The sequence below is a fragment of the Streptopelia decaocto genome (genome assembly GCF_964273445.1).
Source record: "Streptopelia decaocto genome assembly, chromosome: 2".
Taxonomy (NCBI): Eukaryota; Metazoa; Chordata; class Aves; order Columbiformes; family Columbidae; genus Streptopelia; species Streptopelia decaocto.
This window is the reverse complement of record NC_138655.1, coordinates 84,123,140-84,148,065: the sequence shown is the minus strand read 5'-3', so window position 1 is coordinate 84,148,065 and position 24,926 is coordinate 84,123,140.

Genomic DNA, 24,926 nt, shown 5'->3' with positions numbered 1-24,926 from the left:
CTATGCAGCTATCTCAGAGAAAGACATGTTATTTCATAAATATTAAAAACTGCATGGCAGTACCCAATTAAAACTAAACTGAACATAAACATAAGCATGTCCTTGAAAGAGAGGTAAAAATGCAGTATTATAAGAAAAGTATGCTGTATTAATACATCTTCTCTTGTAATCTTGACTTTACTGCAATGTAGAGTTTGTCTGAAAATCAATCTGTTTGACATTTTTATTACCATTCTGCAAATGGAAGGAGAGTAAATGAACCATTTTCTGCTGTTACTTTCTGTGTAGAGTAATGCTTCAGTTTTCCATTTGGCTGTAGTCTGTCTTTCTTTCTTTCCTTTCTTTCTTTCTTTCTTTCTTTCTTTCTTTCTTTCTTTCTTTCTTTCTTTCTTTCTTTCTTTCTTTCTTTCTTTCTTTCTTTCTTTCTTTCTTTCTAATCACACAAATGCTTACTCATTGGTATCTTTGAGATTTTGATTATTAGTTATGGTAGGTTTCTATGTGCCTGGAAACCATCCTACTGTGGTGCAAAAACTACCAAGTGCTGAGCTGGTCTAAATAAAATTTGGTTTTAAAAGGTTAGTAAAGAGAGTGTAATGAAACAGACCATGGCAGTTCAGGAATGCTGAGTTACAGAATGCACCTACATGGTGGACGGCATAAACAATTGCTATAGTGCACATCCTTTTCCTTTCAAGTTCTTAGACTGAAGATAAACATATTTGAAGGGGAAAAAGGAAAGAACCAAGTCCACATAATATGATTGCGTGTTTTTTTGTACATGTTCAAGGTTAGAGTAGCATCTATGTTTAGTTATCTTGAATTGTTTGTGGAGCAATGACATTTAAGCTTCTTTTTGTGAACATGAAATCATAATCCATCTCCTGTGCACCATGTCTGAAGCAGACAGAAAGCCTAAATGGGTGTAGTAAGGTTGTTCCAAAACCATCTTGATAAACCAAATGTATGTTCTCCTTCCAGATATATTAAGAGAAATAAGCTAATAATAATCATCATTCATATCCATAAAAATAATAAGGTAGTAGAGTTTTGTTCAGAAAATGTATGTTTGGATTAAAATACACATTTTCAAAAAGTGATTCACAGCACAATAATCATTCTAGAGTGGTAGGATGGATTCACATGCTTCTAACTGCACAACTCCCTTCTTTTTATGCTCCAAAAAGTAGTAATTTAGGGAGAGGTGGGGAGAAGAGTTAAAGAGGGTATAAAAATCTTAACAGAGAATTGTTGTTCTATGGTTCAGTACTCCGATTCAACTCAGCTGGAGTTTTCTTGCATAATACAAAATAATACTATGCAATAGCATAATAAGAAAAACAATAATGAGAAATAAGCATAGCATCACAGAATAATTTGTATTTGAAGGGGACTCTCCAGGTCACCTAGTTCAAAACCTCTGCTTGAAGCAAAATCAGTTAGGGCAGTTGCCCAGCACTGTGTCCTGTTGGATTTTGAGTATTTCCAAGGATACAGACTCCACAGCATCTCTGGATAACCTGTTCCAGTGTCTGATGATACTCTAAGTTGATTTTTTTTTCTTTATATCTAATAAGAATTTCTCATATTCCAGCTTGTATCTACTTCTTCACCTACCACTATTAATCTTCAAGAAGAGTCTGGCTCCATCTTCTCTGTACTCTTCCATTAGTTTGGTTTTTTGTTTGTTTTTTGTTTGTTTTTTTTTTTTTGTTTTGTTTTGTTTTTTGTAGGCAGGAGCAGGATCTGCCTTTAACCTTCTATCAGCATCTCCTCACAGGCCTTGTGCTCCTACCCTCAGTCATCTTCATGGACCAGATCTGCTTCAGTATTTCCACTTCTTACTGGGAAGTCCAGACATGGACCTGTCACTCCAGTTGTGTCTCATCAGAATTAAGCAGATGAGAAGGATTACTTTCCCTGACCTGTTGGTAACACTGCCTAATGCAGTCCATGATGCAAATGGCCTTCTCTACTGCAAGGACATGTTGCGGTCCAGTGGTCAACTCAGTCTCTGCATGGACCTCCAGCTCCTTTGGAGATGCTTTCAGTTGATAGGCTGCCAGCGTATACTCGTGTGGGGGGTTATTCCTCCCAGGTGTAGAACTTGGCTTTTTGCTTTTTTCAATGTTATCAGATTCAGGTGTTAGTTTAAGAGTTTTGGTTTAGTAAAGAATAGAGCACAAGAATTATCAAATATGTTGTTACTAGTGTCTGCCATATATTTTTATCAATGGTAACCACTTACTAATTACAATATTATTTATTGCCAATTAATTGTAACAGAGTAGGATACTGAGAACTAAAACAAAACTAAAAACACCTTCCCACCTTCCTCCAAACTTCCTTCCCAGACCCTACTCCACTTCTAACTCTTCTGCCTCTTCCTCCTGAGTGGCACAGGGGGATGGGCAATTTGGGTCAGTTCATAATGTTTCATCTCTGCTGCTCCTTCTGCTTCATACTCTTCCCTTACTCTAGTGTGGGGTCCCTCCCACAGGATACAGCCCTTGACAAACTTCTCCAATGTGGTTCCTTCCGACAGGCTGCAGTTCTTCCAAGAACTGCTGTAGCATAGGTGCTTCCCATGGATTACAGTTCTTCAGGAACAGACTGCTCCAGCGTGGGTCCCCCATTGGCCACAGATTCTTGCCAGAAAACCTGCTTCTGTGCAGACTGCTCTCCACGGGCCACAGGTCCTGTCTGGAGCCTACAGAGGCTCTCCACAGGCTGCAGCTTCCTTCAAGTCATACCCACCTGCTGAAGCGTGGGCTCCTCCATGGACTGTATGTAGTTTGAATATCTGCACCTCTACAGTCCTCAATGCACTGCAGGGGGAAAGCCTCTATCACCATGGTCTTCACCACAGGCTGCAGGGAAATCTTTGCTCCAGCACCTGGAGCATCTCCTCCCCGTCCTTCTCTTCACTGACCTTACTGTCTGTATATTTGTTTCTCTTACATTTTCTCATACTCCTCTCACAGCCACTGCACAGCATGTTTTACCCTTTCTTAAATATTTTATCACAGGGACAGATTGGCTCAGCTTTGGCCAGCAGTGGGTCCATCGTGGAGCCAGCTGAAACTGGCTCTGTCTGACACGGGAGCAGCTTCTGGTGTATTTTCACAACAGCCCCCTTTGCAGCCCTTCCCCACACCTGCTACTAAAAACCTTGTCACAAAAACCTAATAGAGCCACAAGGACACATTGCCAGCTCATGTTCAACTTTGTGTCCACCAGGACTCTCTAGGTCATTTTCTGCCAAGCTGGTTAGCCAGCTGGTTAGCCACCAGCATATATTGGGGTTATTCCTCTGCAGGACTTTATACTTCACCTTGTGGATCTTTATGAAGTTCCTGTTAGCCTGTTTCTCTAGCCTTTTGAGGTCCTTCTCGATGGCAACACAACTGTCTGGCATACCAGCCCTCTTTCCAGGTTTGTAACATCAACAAACTTGCTGAAAGTACACTCTGCCCTGTCATCCAGATCACTAATGAAGATGTTGAACACTGTAGTACACTGCTAGTTACTGGAAATCCTATGGAGCAAAAAGAAAAGTAAATTAGAAAGTTCCAGAATGTTCTTCTCTGCCTTCCAGATGATGACTGGTATACTTACCTTTATATTTAGACATAGCTATGAAGGTTGTTTATTTTTTTTTAAATATCTTGACTGAGATCACTGAATATAAAAGATATATCTGAAACATGCATGTTGATAAAGCTAGAAATTCTAAGGTGACTGTACCAAAATAACATTGAAGTTTTCTTGTTATTGAATATTATCACAGAATCACAGAATCGACTGGGTTGGAAAAGACCTCAGAGATCATCGAGTCCAACCCTTGGTCCAACTCTAGTCCGTTTATTAGATCATATTTCAGTCTCTTGATTTCCTTCTTTTGTCACAGGGTTTAGTTTATTCAATAAGCACACACAGACATAGAACAGTACAAGTTTACTTCTTCCACTTGTTATTTCTGAATTTCTTATATATTAATCTTCTAATGTTTTGCAGAATGTATATACTTGTCACAGCATATTAAAATGTCACACCTACATAGGATACAACAGGAATATATTTGAAACTATGTATATTTTTATGGTTAAACTCAACAATTATTATATAAATAACTGTTACTAGCTTTTGAATACTAAATAAATTAATCATTGTTATTTTTATCACTGAAAAAATCACCAACGTTTTAGGTGGGTTTTTTTCACACAAAACTGTCTCAATTCCTGCATATATCCTTGAAATTTGAGGTTAATTACTTTAAAGGCAATCCTGTTAAAGATTATGTTTGTATATATATGACTTCATTTCTAACCTTAAAAAATTTTAGATCTAAAAGTTCTAGTTGAATTTAGGAAGTCAAGAATATTTCTCCCATTAATAAATTATTAGACAATTTTATTTCCAAACTAGCTACCTTCCTTGGAGTAAATTAATTCCATTTGTTTATTTATTTTTATTTATCTTGCTGATAGCACTCTCTTTAAAATTGCTGTCATTAAGTTTCCAAAGTTTTTGTTCATGAGATAAAGTGGAAATCTTCTCATATATTTTCATTGCCAGTTACAGCTGGCCTACAAAATGCAGGAAGAGAAAGCTGTAACATGAGAAGAGGTTTCAAATGAACTCCAAGCAAAAATTTACATATTTTCCTTAACTGGGATTCCAAGCTGAACATTTAAGTCATTAAAGTAAAGTGGTTTTTGCACGTCTTTTTCTTTTATTGTCTGCAACACCTTATTGCTTCAGAAAAAAATAAGAAACTAAAAAAGAGAGAAAATTATTGAAGATTTTTACATTCCTTTGAGAAATGAGACAAGCAAGCAATAAAGTCACTCTTCAGGTTCTCATCAAACAAGTCTAAAATGCATTCATTTACCAGAAAATAAAACCAAATCAAACAAACAAAACCAAACAAAAATATATAAACACGAAGAAAATAATTATCAGGGTCAGAAACTACAAACATCAGCAAATACAAGATGATAAATACAACTTCTTTTGGAGCAGTTCCCATGGGGAAACCTGGAGCTGGTATCATGGTGGGACCTGAAGAGATGCTGAAATAATAAAATCAAAGTTGCCTTCAGAGGTGGGCAAAGAAAGCAAGATCAAAGCCCAGATATTGTATGTTTATCAATACAGAAAAGGGCTTCTAATGCTTTTATCTTACATCAAGGTTTGACACATGTTGTTATGATACTGATCTTGAGCTGGTGGAATTTAGTCTCCTAATTCTTTTTGTGACCAACAGACTGTATATTGAGTGTTTGACTCAGTTAATATTGCACAGGGTGGATGTCTGTTAACATTTCATATGGGAAATGACATAATCTCGCCACTATAAAATAACGTCTGCTTCCATATGATTTTATTTTAAAACTCAGTGTGATTTGTTCATGACTGGAAGATTATTCATCACTGTGAATGGCTTTTTATGTATGCTAATAAAATTACAGCAAAAATGTTTAGCAAATTGTTATCCATCATGCGTTATTTAAATTCAGACACTGAATTAAGGTGATTTTTCTTTTTCTCCGTTGCTCTGAGACACCACTAAAAGATACATAGCACCAGCAGTAAAATAAAGACAATACCCCAGGTGGTGGGAATGGTGTACTTTTACAACCTTTATCAAGGCTGAAGTTCCCCAGAGATATATATTAAAACAAAAAAATGTATCTGCACTCAATGAATGCTGATGAACACTAACATGTGGAAAGTGCCTACTGCCAATTCTGAGGCACTTGATGCTTCTAATAGTCTTCAGTTAAGGTAAGCAGGGGAGGACAACAACTATGATACCAAAAAAATTAAAAAGTGTGGCACTGCAAACCTTACAAAAAGAAAGAAGGGAGAGATGTTTTCGAACCAAACACAAAGTGAAAAAAATTTAAAGAGGTTCTGACTGATACAAATCCACCTCCCCTCCCCCCCCCAAAAAAAAAAACATTTACAAGTTTGCTGTGTGGAGGGTGATTTGGTGAAGACAGGGAGAAATGAAAATCTGAGAAGAGGGATATGGCAGAAATGTAGACTAAGGACACATAGATTACTTCATTTGCAAAACCTGCAAGTGTTTGCAGATATACAGAGCATACAGAAAGAATGAAAGCTGTCCCTGTTTTCCCAGAGGGAGAACTGGGTAAAGTCACAGTAGAAGTGCATGAGAAAATTTACAAAATTAAATGAAACATTAATTAAAAATGTGCACATATATTGGTGCGGTGAAATAATAATGTTAATACTGAACGAAAAGCAGGAGAGGTTAGAATGTAAATGCATGAAACTTTGGGTTTGCAAAGGTGACCTTATTCCTGCTGAGAAAGGATAAGAATTAACTAATAATATGGAAAAGGCATTATTTATGGTTCCAGTGAAATGGAATTTTATCTTGTAAAATTAAAGAATTTCAAACAAATTGTGCTTTTTGAGAAACAGGAACTCAAAGCAATTGAGTAAAAATTTGAATTCCCATTCAATTCTGCAGGTCTCGTGGAGACAGGAGTATAATGAACCCCAAAATCATATATTTCTTAATTTTTTTAGGCAGATGCTAAAGCAAAGCTGTTGGAAGACATTCTTCAGCAGTTAGAGTTCAAACAGAAGAACCAACAGAGTGAATAGGCTCCCTAGATATTGCGATTGTTATTCAATAACACTGTGGAAGATGTGGGATGAAACCAGGTTTCTTGATTCCAATTCCAGTGCTGTATGTACCAAAATCCCCTGAAACAGAGAACTCATATCCCAACATAATGAATCCATTAAACTGCTTCAAGAGCCAGAATGCCCCTTTTGCCTTTCATAAATAGTATCTTTAATTTTATTGCACATGTTCTGGTAGCTGTCCGTGTTGTACTTAATTATGTTGAAGTCGTAGCATATTATATGTCTTTTGTACTTTGGTTTTCTGTATCTAGACATGCTACATTGCATCTTGGTTTATATTAATTGATTTACCATGACAAGACTCTTCATGAAATTATTAAGCATACTGTTGTGTATCATAAATATGAAGCGATACGTCAGAAAAGTGGCATGTCACATGAAAAGTGTGCCATCAAAAAGAATGCCATCAAGAATGGTGATTATGATTCAAAACTATAAATAAGAAATTAAATGTTATTCAGAATTATGCCTCTTAAACATATCCTCATGTCTCAACATGTGTCTTGCCATAGGAAATGTTTAGAAGTTCAGGGGAAAAGCAATAAGAGAAAAAACCATTTGTTGTTGTTGTTTTTAAATTGAAGCAACCATGAAGTCAGGTGTGGAGCTCCTTCACATATGTGCATATCCCTTCATGGAGACCAGTGCATGAAGTCTGCACACAGCCATAAAAGTAAATGCAGCACATAATTGCATTTACAGTTTAGAAAAAATATTTTCATGAATGAAAAGTCAAAATAATTAAATACTTGAGTTTGAAAGCAAGTAAAACTATCAAACGTATTCACTCTTGTTCTTATTTGATTGTGTTTTACTTTTCTATTATTTTGTTCCCTTTGATTATTTGATTTATCTACTCACTATTTTTATGTTTAAATACATGGCAATAAACAAGTCTCTTATTAAAAAAAAAAAAATCTGTCAGGAATAAAATTTGCTTTCTTACTTATAAGTTTATCCAATTATTAATGGCTAATTTTTCTGATGAGAAAATAAAATGCACCATAGTAGGCCTGAGTATCTAAATATACTACCCTTTTGAGTCTATCAGCTTACCAGGTAAGTCCAAAGTTATCACAGAAGCCATGAAAAACAGTTCAGTTTTGCAGCAGAGGAGTGGAATAAAGAAGGCCTTTGTTAATAAGCACATCATCATTGGTTAAAGAGCACATCCACTGTCAAGCAAATGACAGAAAACAAATTACCATCACAACAGTATGCATATCCTGATTTTTCCAATATATGATTTTAACATGATTCATGGTTTAAACAAGGTTCAAAACCAATAGACTATTTAAAAAAAATGTATGGAACCTCTTTCAAACTTCTAGTTTTGTTGTGGACCATGTGTGTTTTCACTTATTTATTTAGTATTTTAATTATTTTTTGTTCAGGGTTTTAAGTAGAAAATAAATTATCCCTCCCTTTTGGCTGCCTTGAAGTATTTCTTCACTCTGCTCCCTTTGAAATCTGTGGCTCTGGATCCTCCAGGTTTCATTTAGTCATCACCCCTGAAAGTTTACAGTGGCTGTTAGTGCACTACAGACACAGAACGAAAAGAGGATACATTTTATTTGCTCTTAAAAGTAGTAGTAAAATCTTTGGTAAAAGGCAATTTATATCTCCTTATGCCATCAGTAATAGTTCACAGCTACAATAATTCTGCTTTCACACAGGGAAAATCGCTGCTGGTGAAGAGGATTTTGTAATGAAAAAATATGCCAATAAGCAAGAATTACATTTCAGGGAAAAAAAAAATAAAATCTCCCCCAACCCTCCAAAAAAAACTTCATCCTAAACCAGAGGAAAAAAAAAATGCTTGAAGTAACTAGGTATATCGTTATAGGCAGAATTTAGATGCAGATGGAAAAGCTATTTCAGAGAAACAGAAATTGTCAGTATGTACTCTAAAAGCTCCAAATAAAACAACTGCTTCTGCGAAGTCAAATATTTCTAACAAAGATTCATTCTGTCTGAAAAAAGCTTAGCTTCCCACTTTAGTAAGTCAAGAATACTTGGAAAAACTGCGGACTCAAGCACTTTCTTACCCCTGAGTAAGATAATATTACATGTATTATAATATTTATAATATTATATAAAGAACAGAGTTTATCAAATATTTCAGGAACAGAAGTAGTCCTTACCAAAGTACCAGACACCTATAACAGCAAGGGTTATTAACAAAGTTAAAAGATATCTAATATTAATTATAAAAATACATTCACTTCTATGAGCACCAAGACCTATACAAGGACTACACCTGTCAGTATGGTATTGACTTCTAGCAAATAATACAATAACAAGGGAAATGTAGTGTACCTAATTTATCTGGAGTTCAGAAAATTATCTGATATGGTTCCTCATGGGGAATTATTAGTTAAATTAGGGGCTATCAAAATAATTTTAAAATAGGATATTAGCTAAGGGGAGTCAGGCTTGTGGTCTGGCTGGCTGGAAGTGACCAGGACAATTCCTTAAGTTTTAGCCTTGAAATTTATTATTTTTAGTATTTTAATAACAGCCATGGCACAAAAAAAAAAAAAAAAGTCAGACTAATGAAATATACTGACAACATAAGACTGGGATGCCCCCTCCAGTGGGAAAGGGGATGAGAAAATCACATAGAACTAGATGGCCTTGAAGACTGGAGTTATATAGATGGAATGAAATTCAATAGTATAATGTGGAAGATAGTGCACACATGGACAAGGAAGAAACACTGGTGTTAAAATCTTGGAGCTCATCAGTTACAAGTGGCAGAGAATGAAGGAAACCCACAAACAATCCTTGGCAATAGCGTAATTATACATCTGAAATACAGTGCGACTGCAATTGTATACATATGTATGTATTGTACTTATATAAAAATATATATGTGTGTATATATATGTAAAAATACATATAGGAGTGAATCAGGTGGTGTTTCAAGCATAACAGGAAACCATTGATGCAATTGTGTAAGATACTGGTAAAAAAAAATAAATTAGTTCAGACATGCAATTTCCAAATTTTTGTGAACTGACACACTATCTTTAACCTTTAAAATAATTACTGGATTATCGGTATAACCACATACACTACCAAATTCTTGCATTACTGTTCAAATTAGGACTGCTTACCATTGTTCTGTGTATCACCCACAGACCTTAGAATACAAGCTGATATAATTTTGGTATACAGTGACCATTGTTTATTAGCAACAAAATAATTCAAACTCTTGAGGATACAGAGAAAAGCTATTAAGTTCATCAGGGAATAAGGAAGCTATCAGATGAAAATTAGTAAGCAACACAAAGACTAAAGAGACTGAATTTAATAAATAGATTGGGACAGTAAAACTCCAGGGAGAGAGAGCTATTCGAAGTAAAGAGCAACATTGGTACAGATTAAATGGGAATAAACTGGCCATGAGGAATTTAGGCTGAAAATTGGTACATGATTTCAGTCCAGAGGAGTAATAAATTCCTGTAACAGTGTTTCATCAAGAGAAATTGAAGCAAAAAAAAAACCAACCCACAGAGCACTTCAAAGTTGTAGTTGCACCAGTGTATGGTGGAAATTATATGAGGGGAAAATCTGGGGAGCAAGGCACTGATCTTGTCCATGCGAGGGCGAAAACTCATGGACTCCACACAATCCAATATTAATTCAAGTGAAGCCATTCATTACAGAAATAAGCCTCCTTATATATGCAGTTATTTCCTGATCACGTGTCCATGCTCCAAGCATGCATTAGCTGATTGGATATTGTCTATGTTCACGAGCTGTCCACACTCCCGAGTCTCACTGCTAATAGGTCTGTTGATTTACGTCGTGTTTGCAGCTTTCCAAGGTGGTCTTGAAATTCTTTTGGGCCTGGCTAGTTTAATAACAAATCTCCATCTAACAGAAACCCATCCACACATTAACTTCAAGAAAATCCCTCAAATCTCCAACACATCCCAAGACACTCTTTATGTTATATGGAGTTCACATCTCCAGGCTTAAGTGGCTACTTGTCTTTACCTAAAGTCTGGACAGGCTGGAGAGTTGGGCAGGGAAAAATTTAATGAAATATAACAAGGAAAAGTGTGGAGTCTTGCATCTGGGTAGGAACCACCCCAGGTTCCAGTATAAGTTGGGGAATGACCTATTAGAGAGCAGTGTAGGGAAAAGGGACCTTGGGGTCCTGGTGGACAGCAGGATGACCATGAGCCAGCACTGTGCCCTTGTGGCCAGGAAGGACAATGGCATCCTGGGGTGTATTACAAGGGGGGTGGTTAGTAGGTCGAGAGAGGTTCTCCTTCCCCTCTAGTCTGCCCTGGTGAGACCACATCTGGAATATTGTGTCTAGTTCTGGGCCACTCAGTTCAAGAGGGACAGGGAACTGCTGGAGTGAGTCCAGCACAGGGCAACAAAGATGATTAAGGGAGTGGAGCACCTCCCTTATGAAGAAAGGCTGAGGGAGCTGGGTCTCTTTAGCTTGGAGGAGAGGAGACTGAGGGGTGACCTCATTAATGTTTACAGATATATAAAGAGTGTCACGAGGATGGAGCTGGGCTCTTCTCGGTGACAACCAATGATAGGACAAGGGGCAATGGGTACAAACTGGAACACAAAAGGTTCCACTTAAATTTGAGAAGAAACTTCTTCTCAGTGAGGGTGACTGTCGTGGAATGCAACCCCCCTCCCCTCTTTCTCTGGTACTTGAGGCTAACAGCTTCTTTTGTGTGGCCCAGAGCACACCCTGCCAGGCCCATTAGGAGAAGGGAGTGCCCAGGCGCCACTGAGCCGCTGGGTCCCTGCGGCCAGTATGGGGGATGTTTGGAAAGCTTCAGAGGCACCCACAGCCAGTGTGGGGGTGCAGAGAAGCTTCTAGAGTGACTCCAGTCAGGTCTGATCAGCCTATAAAACGGGACGCTCGTCGGCGACTCGGCCCATTGTGCGGGTCCCTCGGAGCACGAGCTTGGCCCCTGCCGCCGGGAGCCACGGGCCCCCCCGCTCCCCGGGATGGAGACTCCGCTTGCCCTGCCGCCACGTGTGTAAGTAAAACTTCTCGCAGGATTGCGAGTACATTTATACTTTTCGTGCACATTTGCACATATATTTTCCGTGCACATTTGCACGGGTACTTTAAATTAATCCTCGCACAACCGCGAGTGTATTTTTCCTCCCGGGCTTTCAGATAAGCACGTGTAGGATTCCGTGCACACTGGCACGGGTAAGTAAATTATTTCCTCGCACAATTGCGAGTGTATTATAAATTTACCCTCGCGGAATCGCGAGTGCACACTTCTCGTACTCACTACGAGTACATGCATCTCTTTTGCACCGTGTTTGGCAAGTGTGTGCTTCTCCGGGACCCAAGGCTCGGCCCCGGCATTGTTTTGGTGCAGCCACGTGTATGCACACTGTGGACCGCTGTTGTATTAGTTGCTGCCCCTTCAAATCATTTCCTCAACTGATATCCGAACCTGTATTTAAGTCACTGGTGGAGTGCAAGAACCCTGTTTCTTACTGGTTTAATAAAAGTTGCTGTGGACTCTGTTGTCCCTTAAATTAACCTTGGGGTGCCTCCGTGTAATATTTCGTGACAATTTTGGCGTAGTCGGCAGGATATCAGAGATGGAGGAATTATTTGGAGGGTTGAGTAACATTTCTGATTCAACTTGGCTTCTCGCGGTGTGTCTCGTTCTGGCCGTTTGCTTTAACTTAGCGCGGGCTGTGCGTAAACTTGACTTCCAAAGAGAGGAAGAAGTTTTGCGGCAAAACAAGCGCGCGGGCTTTTTAAGTGAACGCCACGCCGCCCCGCCGCTTCCCGACACTGAAAACAGTGTTGATGAAAGAGAGGATGTGCTCTCTTTCATTGAAATGGAGACGTGTACGTGCTTTGTTTGTGTTGTCCCGTGTGCCGAGGGTGATCGGATATTGTTAAGCGGTAGTTCGGACGCTTCCCCTCTCCCGGCCGGTCCCGACTGCCCATCGCAGTCGAGACCACGACCTGTCCCCAGCCGCGGTGTCCAGACGGTCCCCGCCCAGTACCGGCAACTCGGAGGGTCCGGCATAGCAAAGCCCGACCTTGCGAGTGCTGGCGACCGCCCCGGGACCGGCGACCGCTCCGGGACCGGCGACCGCTCCGGGACCGGCGACCGCTCCGGGACTGGCGGCGCGAAGCGGAGTCTCCAGCAACTCGGAGGGTCCGGCATAACAAAGCCCGACCTCGCGAGTGCTGGCGACCGCTCCGGGACTGGCGGCGCGAAACGGAGCAGCCTGAAAGGGCAGCTAGAAATACATGTCCAGTACGGGCGTGACCCGAAAAACGGAGACAAACTTCTCCCCGTGAAGCTTCTGCCGCCTCTCTGCGCACCTCCCCCCGGCTGGCCCCCCCCCGCCACCGTTCCTGGCATCCAAGCCCTGGCGGTGTGGGGCGGGGCAGCCCGGCCTTGCGAGCGCCGGGAGGCAACCACCTTCCCCAGGTTGGCCGCCACCCCCCCTCGCTGCGGGCGGGAGCGCCCCCCCCCCACTCTCGCAAACTGAAGTAAAAAAAAAAAAAAGCCGCGGCTTGGGCCAGCGACCCCGCCCGCAGCTCAGTGCTCTCTGAGGTTCAGAAGCAGCTCCCATTAGGACCCAGCAATGTGCCTCAGCACCGCTGCTTACTAAAAGTAGCTGCTAATATTACTTGCTATCAAAAAAAAAAAAAAAAAATTTACTGGCACTCCACTGCAGCTAAATGAGACATTATGGAGGTCATTAATGATATTGATAAAGACCTGCCCCCAGAACAAAAGGTCCAAGAGATAGTTCCTGCTCAGAAACTTCTGAGCTAGTTCAACATGTTAACTATGAAAGCCCGGTTCCAAAGGGACCGAGATCTGTTTTTGTGTTTTCTTACAGGGCGAAGGAAGATGACAGGGTGGAAGAGAAGTACAGATGCGTGTACCTCCACCAACAAGCTGTCTCATATTAAGAGACTAATAAGGGATTTTGACCAGCAGCAAGCAGAGTCATGGCACCAGTCTTTGCTTCGGCCTGGACATGTGAACAAACTGTACCTTCTAAGATTCTTTTGCATTCAGTATTAGCAGATTTAACTACTTTTGTTGTTGATGTTGCTTTTATGCATATTTGAAGCTGCTTTTTCTGGTTCCTTCTTTTCTACAAAACTTATGTTTGTCCATTGGAATAGCAAATTGAAATGTCCTTGGATAAATATAAGGCTGTTTTCTGAAGATTTTAAAAATAATAATAAGCCATTGCTTGGAGGGTTAAAGAGGCACGTGTATTTGCTGTATACAGCCCATTTTGTTGCAGCAGAAGCTTAACCTTTTAACTTAAACCCCCCATTGCAGTGGTTGCTTTAAGGTGTTTGCTTGTGTGTGTTTGGTGTAAGGTTTTAGCTACACTGGTTCCCCATTGCTGCAGCAGCCAGGGACCCCACATGGCCTATGGGTGTCTGGGCGCGTGTGATTTAACGTGTGTGTGCACGAGTGCCTGATGGGGAATGCAAAATAAAGCTGCTACTCTTAGGTAAGCCAAACACTCAGGTTAAAACAACTGATAAGTGTTGCTGTAGGTTTTTTCTACAAAATCTCTGTTTCTATTGTGGAAGAAGATCCAGCCAACACCAGCAAGGGATGGAAGAGCATCCAGATGCCTTGGAAACAACACCAACAATGACGGGGTGGAAAAGGTTCCAGCTAACACCAGCAAGCCTTCACAGGAATGGAAGCACTAATGAGCTGTGACTGATGCTGGGACTCAATAACTACCTTGGGCAATTGTTGATAGTTGTAATTACTTCTATTGTATACTGTTATTAATAACTGTTTTGCAGGGGTAAGTCAACACATGAGACATGGTGATCCACAGTGGACATTAAGGCTCACCGGCAGAACCGTCCCCTTTTTACTTTGGAGGCAAGAGGTGACTATAACACCACTCCAGAGTTATATCAGACCATGACTGTAGTCACAGGGTGGGATTGTCGTGGAATGCAACCCCCCTCCCCTCTTTCTCTGGTACTTGAGGCTAACAGCTTCTTTTGTGTGGCCCAGAGCACACCCTGCCAGGCCCATTAGGAGAAGGGAGTGCCCAGGCGCCACTGAGCCGCTGGGTCCCTGCGGCCAGTATGGGGGATGTTTGGAAAGCTTCAGAGGCACCCACAGCCAGTGTGGGGGTGCAGAGAAGCTTCTAGAGTGACTCCAGTCAGGTCTGATCAGCCTATAAAACGGGACGCTCGTCGGCGACTCGGCCCATTGTGCGGGTCCCTCGGAGCACGAGCTTGGCCCCTGCCGCCGGGAGCCACGGGCCCCCCCGCTCCCCGGGATGGAGACTCCGCTTGCCCTGCCGCCACGTGTGTAAGTAAAACTTCTCGCAGGATTGCGAGTACATTTATACTTTTCGTGCACATTTGCACATATATTTTCCGTGCACATTTGCACGGGTACTTTAAATTAATCCTCGCACAACCGCGAGTGTATTTTTCCTCCCGGGCTTTCAGATAAGCACGTGTAGGATTCCGTGCACACTGGCACGGGTAAGTAAATTATTTCCTCGCACAATTGCGAGTGTATTATAAATTTACCCTCGCGGAATCGCGAGTGCACACTTCTCGTACTCACTACGAGTACATGCATCTCTTTTGCACCGTGTTTGGCAAGTGTGTGCTTCTCCGGGACCCAAGGCTCGGCCCCGGCATTGTTTTGGTGCAGCCACGTGTATGCACACTGTGGACCGCTGTTGTATTAGTTGCTGCCCCTTCAAATCATTTCCTCAACTGATATCCGAACCTGTATTTAAGTCACTGGTGGAGTGCAAGAACCCTGTTTCTTACTGGTTTAATAAAAGTTGCTGTGGACTCTGTTGTCCCTTAAATTAACCTTGGGGTGCCTCCGTGTAATATTTCGTGACAGTGACAGAACACTGGAACAGGCTGCCCAGGGGGGTTGTGGAGTCTCCTACTCTGGAGGCATTCAAGACCTGCCTGGACGCCTTCCTGTGTAACTTCATCTAGGTGTTCCTGCTCCGTCAGGGGGATTGGACTAGATGATCTTTCGAGGTCCCTTCCAATCCCTAACATTCTGTGATTCTGTGATTCTGAGATTCTGAATGCTAGGACCCAGGTCTCCTGACTTTGCATTTCCAAACTTCCTGCTTAGCAATATAAGCAATGAGGTTTTTTGAATTCAGGCTGTAATCAATTAAAATAGGCTTTGCAAATGAATCTAAGTTATTCTTGTTCTGGTGTTCTAAGTTGATGCTGTTGGGAGTCAGCAGTTTCTCTCCCACCTTATTTCATTTTTAGACAACACTAAACTCACTACTGTCCTTTACTCATCTGATACTTTGCCAGTTGTCAAATAATTATTTAAGCAGAAGAAAAGCAACCCCCATCTTTAAATTAACTATTAACTAGGAATTTACAAGACAGAATCATAGAATAGTTTGGGATGGAAAGGACCTTTAAAGGTCATCTAGTCCAACTTCCCTGCCATAAGCAGGGACATCTTCAACTAGATCCAGTTGCTCAGAGCCCCATCCAGCCTGGCCTTGAATGTTTCCAGGGATGGGGCATCTACCACATCTCTGGGCAACCTGCTCCAGTATATTACCACTCTCATTGTAAAAAATTTCTTCCTCATGTCTAGCCTGAATCTCCTCTATTTTTGTTTAAAACCATTACTCCTTGTCCTATCGTAAGTATTGTATTTTGCTTTGGTTTTATTTTATTATATTTCAGCACCTAATTATATCTTTTATATAATTTGCCTGGTGTTCAAATAGCAAATTGAATTACAGGTTTGTAAGCAATCATATTTGTTATAAGATTAAGTCATCAGCTGCATCAGTTGAACACACACATATATAAAGAAATGTCTGTTATTTTAATAGAAAATTTGTAAATTATTGAAGTTATTATTAGAATTAAATTACATCATAATTTTTCTTATGCTTTTAATTTTAAGCATTTCATAAATAGAACACGTTTACAATATGGCCTAATTTATTTAGAAGCTATTTTTTCAAGAAACATCTATAGTCCCAACAGATGGAAAAAAAGAAAAAGAACAAAATCCTGTTTTGAATATCATCCAATTTGACAAAGAAACAGCTGCTATAATAAGCACTGTCAACATCCAAAATGTACTTGAAAATGAAACTCACTTATATCCATTAAATGAGGAATGCTTTAAGCAAAATTAATTGCCAATAAAAGTCCATGGTATGTTCTCATTTATACCTGTGCTACCTACTAATTTCTGTATTATCTGATGGCTATCAACACTCGCCATGCTAGTAAGGACAGATAGATGGAAGAGTGACCACACCTGCTTTTCCAAACAGAAACAGGTTGTGTATGTACGCTGTATGTAATACAGACAAGCATAACAAAAACTATAACCAAATTTGACCCAATGTTTTCCTTTTTCTACAAGCTAATTAGAAAATGTGCTTCAGCTGTTTTAAAAAAAATGTTAGCATTGCTTTTCTTCACACCCAAGGACGTTTTTGAAGTAGATATTCAAAACATACATTTAATTTTTTGCTGTTGATATTCCTAATGTATTACATTGTATAATACTATCTAATCCAATCCTTATTTTTATTAGGACAAGCTAATGCATGGTACATTGGTTTTGACTTCACACTGGAGCCTTCTTGTCTGAATAAAACAGTTTGCTCTCTTTCTGTTAGGTTTCATTTTGACATTCTTGGGCTCTGTCAGGATATTAAGAAGTTTGGCTAGAGGGAAACCATATTTGTTTTAGAATCAAGAATTAAGTTATGCCCTTTAGAGTACAGCCCTGTACTGGGAGTTCTGTCCCAGAATAAGCTCATGAACCATAACAGAGCTCTAATCAAAAAGCAAAGAAGAAAAGCTCTGCCTGGGAGAAAGTTGTCATTGTTCTGTATAGCAACCTGTCACCAGGCAGAAGCAGAGATTGCTGACAAACACACAAAGGTAATCAGAATCTAAACATGCTAGGTTGCCCTTTACAGAAAGGATCACAAATTCACACTACAGGCCAGTCAGAGAGATAGAAATACAAGACAAGCCTTTTAATTCTGAGACACAGCATTGACTCTTTTATCCCTCCTTGCCTGTTTTGCAGAAGATGGTAGTCCTGGGATGGCACAGGGAAAGAATTCTCTTTCCATAATACATATACTGCAGAATACGGCTTCCCCTCAATTTTTTTTTTTACAAATTTTCTTCAAGTGAATTGAATCACCAGTATTTCCTGCAAACTGAAACAATAAATTTGAGTAATCTTCAAACAAATGTTTTTTTTCAGTGTAACACACTGCTTTTTATACTTACAGATACGTACCTTTGCAATGTATACATAATTGAGAAATGTAGAAGCAAAAAACACTCGCACATCATACCTTTAAAATGCTAGAGCAGATTTGTTCTTGAAGATAAGAAAAAGGTATCAATTATTTAGTGTAAAAAGGGGAATAAATAATCTGGAAATAGTACATAATGGATAATGCAAAGATGTATACTCTGTTGAGTGACTTCACTGAGGAAAGAATGGGGAATGCATAAATTCCTGGGCTAATGTTGCCTCAAGCAAGTCCACATTATGTTTTTTCAAGACGCAAGTGTGGTCACACCAGATGCAATCTGCAGCTTGGAAGGGTGACACACAGAAATAGTGTGGTCATTGCAGAACTTCTGTCAATTCATAGACATTACAGCCATTTAGTGTAAGCAACTCTCCAGCACAAGCAGACATCTCTTCAAGTGAACTGTTCTTTAACTTCATTACCAAACTAATAGCAGGTTTTTGATAACTTTCTTGCTTGTGAACTCAGTTTCCTGAACACTTCTTTTTGCTTGCTGGAATAGCCATTCAAATTATATGAAAATGAAATATTTCACCAAATCCAGGTACTGGTAACTAAAGTGTTTGGGATATCAGGTGAAGCTAAAGGAAAAGAAATAATTACTGCAAAACAGAAATAACTGGTGAAAACTCAGCATTAGAGGGAAAATATAAATTTGTCACTGTTTCATCCGTTTTAGTTGCAAACACAGCATCATCCTCCAAGTCAGCGCCCAAACTCTCTTACTTAGAGAAATTAGTGACTTTTCCTGACAAGCACAAGTGAGACAACATCAGTGGGATTCTTTCACAGATGTGAAATCTCTCTTTACTACAGGTACTTGAGGGATTCATTGTCAACTTCATGCCTTTCCTCTAGTGACAGTCTTCCTTCAGGGGAGTGAATCTTCGATATGCTGTTGAAACCATGGTAGGTCCCTCAGTGACTGATTCTACGTGAGTGCCATGCACTTAATTAATTGAAATATGATTTTAACCAACTCTACCAGAGATGTTTTGGTTCTCAAGTTAATACCTCAATATTTACCATTTTAAGCATAAAACTTGTTGCAGTATCTTAACTATTAACATCCTTACCTGTTTTACAAGAATACCTAAAAGCCCTCATCTAATTGTTTAAGTATTTTATGAAAACTCAAGAAGAAATAATCTTTGTCTTAAACAAAGCATTATGGAAGGGTGGGATAAAAAGCAAGGTTGTTAAGCCACGGGCTGGACAGAAAACAGTTAAAAGTAGGGTTGTTGTGATTGCAGTAACACAGGCAGGCTCATTGCAGGAAATATTTTGAAAAGGCAAGCAGAGAACTTAGGGTACATATATTAGCAATGTACCTTTTGCTTGATTCACAATAGAAAGGTATTCTTTAGTGCACCCATCCAACCCAATTAGGAGTTGCTAACTCTTTGACCTACAAGGCCAAGAAAAAATGCTCTGAAAGGAAAAAAAAAAAGCAAAAAAAAAAAAAAAAAAAGCATCTCACTGTAGACCTTGAGGAACTCTGCACTGAAAATGGCACTAGATCAAAGCTTATAGTTAGGCACTGTGATCTACAAATTTTGCACACTGGACCCAGAGTGAACTGCACAATCTTGGTGCCAAGCCTGTCTGCACCGCACAAACAGCTCCTATAGAGGGGTAAATGTCTGCATGGGATCTGGAGGAGCCACTGTGTTGAGCAAAGCTTCATCCAGAAGTAAGGAAATGAAAAGTAAGAGGAGTCTAAAATCCTGCATTTCTGATTCATCCTCCAGATTCACAGGTCTTCTATCTTTCTTCAGAGACACAAGCAGAGTTCAAAAACTTCTCTCTGATTCCATGCAGCTCTTTCCTCCAATCACGCAGTAGTATAACAGGCAAACCATCTACTGAGGAAATTAGAGACCTTAGTATTGCATTACTTCAGTGGCCTGAAGGTATCTCATACCCTTATTTCTAACCGGCTATTGCACTGACTCCCAGGATTTGTCCATACTGGCTGTTGTATTTCTCTCTCTTTCTTGAAGGTCATACTAACATTAAAAAAAAAGAAAAAAAAAAAAAAAAAAAAAGAGATGGGTAGGGGGGTGGGGGGAGGAATTTTAGAAAAGCAGAAGATAGAAAAAGAATCTGGCTTTGCTACTGATTAGTAAGTTTTCTACCAACTGAAATTAAGTCTTTGGTCATGGCACAAGTCTTTTAAGCAAAAGATATACTAAGTCATAACCACAATTGTGGTGGCAAAAAAATATTGACCAAAAATATCTTTCCCCTAAATGGTTGCTGTAGGACACCTTCTAGACTGACACATTAGGATAAAGAAATGCCAGGTCTTTCCAAGAGGATGAACCTGGAATTAGCTCTGTAGACTGGGACACTACAAGGGATGAGCATCGATGCATTCTAAGTGCTTGGAGAACCTGAAAGAAAAAAGAAATTGGAAGGTTTTGGGGCACTGACACTCTAAAGCCTGGACTTTATTTTGGCAGGAGCTTTGAAAGAACACTTAACGATGAACATGTCAGCACCCAAACTCAGTAAGTCCCAGTTCGAACATGTAAATCCTTTATTGACTTGATCTTTTCTGTAGTACCTGGATAGATCTTGATGCTATTTGTTCTTACTTTTCCATCGTTCAGGAGGTAAGTTTCACAGGTTGGTGTTTTGTCATATTTGTCATATGTTCCAAATGATTCTTTTTGTGCTTATCAGATGAAAAGACATGTTGTGCTCTTCAATGATAAAAAAGCTACTAATGTATTTTACAGTATGCTTGTTCTTTCAATTGGCTTATAAATCCTTTGTGTGAAGATGGCATTTCAAAATACACATTAAAGCTGTTATCCTAAGAAATGTGAAAGAAAATGCTTCATTATCAGACTTGTTATGAAAAAAGAAAATGTTGGAGTGAATAAAGGACTCAGCATTCCAATTCAATGTGAATCACGCTAGAGCCATTTATTACAGAAACAAGACTCCTTATATATGCAACTAATCTCTGATCACACGTCCACGCTCCAAGCATGCATTCACTAATTGGATATCATCTGTGTTCACGAGCTGTCCACACGCTGAAGTCTCACTGCTGATAGGTCCGTTGATTTATGTCACGCTGAGGCCTTGTTATTGTAGAGCTGCTTCTCTCCCACAGCAGGTCCTGTTTCCAGCTTTCTAAGTTGGCCTTGAAATTCCTTTGAGCCTACCTGGTTCAACTACAAATCTCCATCTAACAGAAACCCATCCAAAAGAAAAGACATCTGTTTTCATTTTCTTAGCATTTTATAAATTATGCTGAACAGCTATAGCCTGCTATTGCTGCATACTTTGAAATAAATACTTATAACTAACCTTACGTAAATTCTAAAAAAAAACAAAAAAAAACCCAAAAAAAACAACCAACCAAACAAAAAAAACTAAAAAAAAAAGAAAACACACCACACACACACACACACACACACACACACACACAAAATACCACAAAAAACCCAAAAGTGAACTATTCTAGTAAGTGTTGATCAAATTTAATCCAACTATTATAACTGTATAAAATTATTCAGATGAAACAACCACCAAACCTTTTTTTGACATAAGTATAAAAAACTGACAGAAATTATGTTAAATGGTATCAAAAGAACAGTTTCATTTGGAATTGTATTTACAGAAATGTACATTAAACACTTTTTTAATGCTTTTATGTCTTTTCAGTTCCTTTTGTTTATTTTCTTCTTCTCCATATTCATAGCAGTTGCTTTGATACAGAATTACTTGATACATGCAAGACAGGAAAAAATACACTAATATATATGGTCAATCATTATATGCCAAACTAAACCATGTTTCTTTATTCAATTAAAACAATAGTAGAAAACAGTTTATTTTGGAAATCTGTTGAGTTCTAGCATACAAATCAGATCTTATGTGATCTGATCCAGACTGAAAGATCAATGCAGAATTCCTCCAATAGCTTAGCAAGTAAATGATCACTGTAATGCTGACACCTAGGACCAGAGCTCACAGAAACTCAGTGTGTCCAAGCTACAGGAGATGGTGCCTGCTTTCTGATTCCTGGTTTAGCGTCACAGCCCAGATTAGTTCTAGTGTTTGCACACTTTTTAACTACACTTTGTACCCTTCTAGTGTTGACCAATCCATGGTTGTGTGCTGCCAGCCATGGACATCTCAAAAATAAGAAAGAGGTACAAATATATAGTAGAGATTAAATAGTTATTCATCATTACATACTAGCCTGGGGCAGGAGGGGGGTGTGGGGTGAGGGAAAGGTATAAAGGGCATCCATATGAAACCAGTTCAATAGAACTGATTATTAAAATTCACTTTCTTATGTTCTGAACTGACATATGCAGAATGTGAGAATCAGAGTCTTTGTCAAAGATACTGTGGTAATATTGACCACCTAAATCGGTGGAGGAACTCTGTAGGGTAGGTATCTTTTTTGCTTCAAAAGGTTCCTTTACTTCAAGGTTCTTCTCCTCATGTACATGGCTGCCTGATGAACAGTCTGTTCAACTTCATACACCATCTACTGCAAAACTGAGGATGAATTATATCTATACAAAGCATCATCCATTTTGATTGCAATGCTAAAAAACATAAGTACGACAACCTTTAACCAGCTGTTTTCAAAAAAGTAAACTACTATTTATTATATCCTTTATAATTAACGAAGACCAAACTACTTACTATGATAAATGCCAATAAATACCCTCTAATACACAAAAGCTTTCCCCACTATTTACATTTTAATGAGATTTGAAATGTTAATGAATGAGGGGAGACTACTAATTACCTCAATGAGTGTCTCACAGAAAAGTGAACTTTGTTAGATGAATTAATACTAGTTCCTCGTTAGGATGTTCTAATAGCTGAAAATAATGTTTTACCTAATATGCTGAAAATAAATGAGTGTTTGTGTCACAGTTTGACAAATGTTTTTAATGATAAACAATGCACTCATCAGTAATACACGTGACCTTTCAAAGTGTTCCACATATAACCCAAATAACAAGATTCCAAACATATATCTTTTTAATATAATAAAGTTGTTTTTGTTTTGTTGTTGTTTGGATTTTTTTTTAAACCCTTACATTATTTGCTTCCTATTTGGTTGTTTGACAGACACTGAAATGAGGCTCTGTTATTTTTATTAATATGTTTAATGTAAAAATGAAGATCACTAAAGATAAATGCTTGCTTACTTATCTTTCTGTATCAGATTTATGGCATCCAGTAAGGAAATTAATATCCATTACAGTTATATGTTTCCACTAGTACACATTCTGTGAAGAGTGCACTTTCTGAAACACAACAGTGCAGCTCAGTGAAGACTACAGGTGAGGTCATGTATGATGCTCTGGATTTACACCATCCACCCCAGCCAACAGAAGACAAACAAGAAAGAACTCGAGAATTTGGACATCAGAATGACTCAATGCCAAACTGACTAGGAAATTGAAAAAAAAAAAAAAAAAAGAAAAACAAAACAAAACAAACAAACAAAAAAGTAAAAAAGTAAAAAAAAAAAAAAAAAATTGACCCACCCCTTACTCCTTACCAAGTATATGTATATAAATTTTTAATAAGCAACGGTAGTTCCTTAATTAAAGATTATGTTTTACAAAAACAAACAAACAAAACAAAACAAAACAAAACAAACAAGAACAACGACAAACAAAACCAAAACAAACCCAAAACTTTGATGTTGAAAAGAGGATTGAGAGACAATTTAAAAAGATGGTGGGTTCGAATTTCTAAGATTAAATTGTAGGGGGCAAATATCACAGACTTCACTTTTTCATGTCTCAGCAAGGACTTCATAGAAACTACACAAATTCCAAGAGAACTATTTCCTAAAGAAAGTTTTAAAAATAAAGGTCACATTATGAATACATAAAAATGCTAATTCACGCATACATTCAGGAAAGAATACACACAATTTACTGCAATGCCAAAATAAAATTTATAACAATTGTTTTAACCATTTATCTTGGCATAACTGTGTATTTATAGCCAAGCTGTTTAAAATATAAATTGTCCTCCTTTCTCTCCCAAATGAATAAATAAATGAAACATTCAACCTTATATTGCAACAATAGTTTGTTATAACATCTTGTATACGAACTTCGCATAACTTCTTTTTTAACAAGGTTGCTGATCCTGAAAATACAGAAACACATGTAGCTCCAAGGAATATATTGCTAGGCATATTTGTCATGTTCAGCTTCTGATCCACAGAAGTGAATCCAGTGGGCTGGCAAGGCTTAAAATGCTCTGGAGCACTCAATCCCTGTGACAGTTAACAAATAGTTCCTTCTGAAACAGTTGTACAGAAAGGTCAAAGTATACCTTTTTTGCTTGTTATGTTAACCTCATAACTTAGTTTGCTTCTGGGTAAGGGAACAAGGAATATATATCACCGTACCTGGCTATTTTTCACACTTCAGCCTGATTAGATAGCTATGTATAATGGTATGTGCCCTGTACCGAGTTTGATCATCATACCTCTGAAGTCACATGGGGCACTTTCAAATTCTGCCACTATGCCCCCCAAACAGGTACATAAATCACAAGCATGACATCAAAAGGTGCTTTCTCTAATGGTTAGTGTCTCCAGTTGAGTTTATAAAATAAGTCATACTATGTTTGCTAGAAGTAAGTTTCTGTTTAAATTTGACAAGACAACACTGAAATTCTAGCAGCAGTTTAGGAAGGATGCACACAGGGCATTTCTACTAATCAGAAAAGTATTTGAACATCACTTTGTTTCTTTCTAATCTCCCACTAATTTCTTCTGTTCTTGCTCTGTGGCTAAAAGAGAGTGTTCCTGAAATGCCACATCTGATCTTCTCTTTCTAGACATCTGAAACTACTCCAGACTGGTTGCAATGTACTGTAAAACATTCATAAGTATT